A 3,285-nucleotide genomic window follows, 5' to 3' on the forward strand; every position below is an offset into this window, starting at 1 on the left:
GGCGCGGTGGCTCAAGCCTATAATCCCAGCACTTTGGGAGGCCTAGGTGAGAGGATTACCTGAGCTGGCGGGTTCAAGACCAGCCTACGAAACATGGTGAGACCTTGTCTTGACAATAAATCAAAAAATTAGCTGGGCGTGGAAGTGTGTCTGTAGTTCTGGCTACTTGGAAGGCTGAGGCGGAAGGATCACCGGAGACCAGCAGGTCGGTCCTGGGGTGGCCACGAGCATGCCACTGCACTCCAGCACGGGCAATGGAGTGAGACTCCAACTCAATAATAATAATAATAATAATAATAATAATAATAATAATAATAATGGTAACAACAATAAAGGGAGAGGAAAATTAAGGGATTGTAGTATTCTGAGAGTTATACTTTTCTCCACTTTTCTCCAGAAACTGCAACAAGAGAGAAAGGAATCACCAACTGTGTCAATTTTGCTGGTGGATTATACAAGATGAAGTCTGAGAATTGGCCATTAGGTTTAACAATGTAGAGGACACCAGGTGTCCTTGAAAGGGCATGTTTAGTGGAATGGCAAGGTCAGTGGGAAAATCCAGATTGAAACAATCCTAAGAGAAGATGGGAGACTTTCAAAGAATAGCAAGTACATAAAGCAGGTATCTGGCATGCAAAATAGGAACAGAAGTTGTGTTTGCTTTAAGGTGGTAGAAACAAAGGTACATATATATGCTGGAGATGTTTTGGTGAGAGTCTGTGTAAGTTATCTTCTAGTTGCTTCCAGGTTCTCAGTGAATGTGACTTCAAGATCACTAGTTGGGCAGTTGGGTAGGTTTTGGATTGTATAGGTGCAAAAAGAAAGCAGAAAAACCAGTCAAGACACAAGTGTAGTAATCTGGTGGAGATAAAATGGCTGGGACCAGGTGATCATGTAAGTTATCATTCATACCAGGGCGTCTTAGAGATTATAAAGGGACACTTATAATAATCATGCCAGGACAACAGGTTTCACTTACATCTGTCCTGAGTAAGCAAAAACATACGGTCACCCTGTCCTATATTAGGCAGATGAGTGGAAACAAAGAAAAGGGGAAATATGCTCATGAAATGGATATGGGACTTAGGAGGAAGAATAATTCAAGATTAATTCCCAGGTTTCTGGGTATTTACTGAGAAAAACAGGAATGAGGAGCCCTCTGTGGGGATTTTTAGAATTGTTTTGGATACAGTCAGTTTGAGAGGCTTGTGAGACATTCAAGTGGCAATATTTGTCCTGAAGCTCTACTGAGGGTTCTAGGTAGAGAAATAATTGTCCAACTGACAGCATACAGGTATGATTTAGTGGAAATAAATGAAATCACATGGGATGGGAGTATACACAAAGAGAAAGCAGACTTACTAAACTCTAAGAAATCTTGAACATTTAAATGCTAATTAGGAGGAATAGTCAGAAAGTAAATCTGTAAAAAAGTAGCTTAGAGAGGTAAAAGAAAATGAGGCTAGAGTGGTATCATGTAAGTTATAGAAACAGAATTTCAAGCTGACTTTCAAAAAAGAGGGAGTGGCTAACATTATCTGATGCAGTTGAGAGGTCAAATAGATGGATACCAGAAAAGTGTCCTTTGAATTTGGCATTATGGAGCTGATTTATGAGCTTGACAAGACTTATTTCAGGTAAGTGTTAATGGCAGAAGGTAGGTTAGTGTGACTGAAAAAAAAAAAAGAAAAGAAAGAAAAAAGAGGACTTCCACTTTTAGCAAAGCAGTGACTAGATAGTGCATAGGGTCCAACAGCTATAAAACAAATAGGTACTCAATAAAACATACTTTCAATGCTCAGTTGGGATTTCAGCATATAAAAAAAATTTCCAAGCCACCCTCTCCCCCCAAAACAGGGAGATGTGAATAGTATGCAGTTAATATTTGAAAAATATGCTCTGATTGAGAAAGTCACAAGGTAGGAAAACTCAAGTCAAAACTTTTACATTACACCAAAATGGTCCTAGGTTAGGGGAGTTCCCCGCTTTTAGTAGAAGCAATAAAAATTCACTCACAGGGCAAAGAATACCCTATTTAGACTCCTAGGTTTCAATAGATTAAGATGAAATACATGTGAACTCACAATTAAAAATTACAAAACATTTTATAAACTTCCATGAGTGAGGATCAACAAAGCAGGTTTAGATCCCCAAGATCTTCAGATTTTGAAATAATTAATAGACTAGGAAAAAAATTATTTTAAAAAAATGGAATCATGCAAAAAGCATATGAGATTTTTAAAAATGACCAAGCTGAGTTCGTAGAAAAAAAGCCAAATAAAACTTTTTTAATTCTTGAAAATTGAAAACATTTTTTTTTGAAAATTAAAACTCAGTTGATGAGTTAAACATCAGACAGACCAGATATAGTTACCAAGACAACACCAATACTACTTGGGATTATAGGCAATGTCAATGAGACAAGACACCCCAAGTAGAGGTCTGGATAAGAGAGGCGTATATTTCTCTCCAATACAGCAGGATGAATAGGCACACAGGCTCTGTTTTGTCATTCTGAACACTTGACTTTATCCTTGGACCTATAGCAACTGTTACAATTGCCCTCAGTCATATGATTCATGATAGTTCACTAGCAACACATTGCCTCTCCAGCACATTAAATGCAAGAAACAAAGCATTAAAGAAAAAAATGTTTCATATTTCTAGGGTGTGAATTATAAGTTGCACATCATTTCTGCTTATATACAAGTAGCCAAAATCTAGCATTATGGCCACACCTGACTGCAGAAGAAACTGGGAAATCTATGCTAGGTGAGTGGTCATTTCCAGCTAGAACCTGGGGGTGGGATATTATTACTAAAACGAGGACAGGAGAATGAGTCCTGAAATACAACAGGAGTTTCTATGGCAGCATAGAGTGATATGGAGACAGAAACTAGGAGACAGAGGTTTCATGATATAAGAGTAGCGTGAGATTTAATATAGGCCTGATCAGAGTCACAGGAATGATTAGAAAAAGTTGCAGAAAGCCGGGCTTGGTGGCTCAGCCTGTAATCCCGGGCCTTTGGGAGGCTGAGGTGAGTGGATTGCCTGAGCCCGCGGGTTCGAGACCCGCCTGGGCAGCGAGACCTCATCTCTATAATAAATCAAAAAATCAGCCGGGCGTGGTAATGCGCACCTGTAATTCCGGCTACTCGGAAGGCTGAGGTGGAAGGATCGCGGAGCCCGGCAGGTCGAGGCTGCGGTGGCCGGGAGCGGCCACTGCACTCCAGTCTGGGCGACAGAGTGAGACTCCAACTCAAAAAAAAAAAAAAAGAAAAGTTG

Source organism: Carlito syrichta, unplaced genomic scaffold (assembly GCF_000164805.1).
Source record: "Carlito syrichta isolate Samal-C Ts95f unplaced genomic scaffold, Tarsius_syrichta-2.0.1 Scaffold301773, whole genome shotgun sequence".
Classification (NCBI taxonomy): Eukaryota; Metazoa; Chordata; class Mammalia; order Primates; family Tarsiidae; genus Carlito; species Carlito syrichta.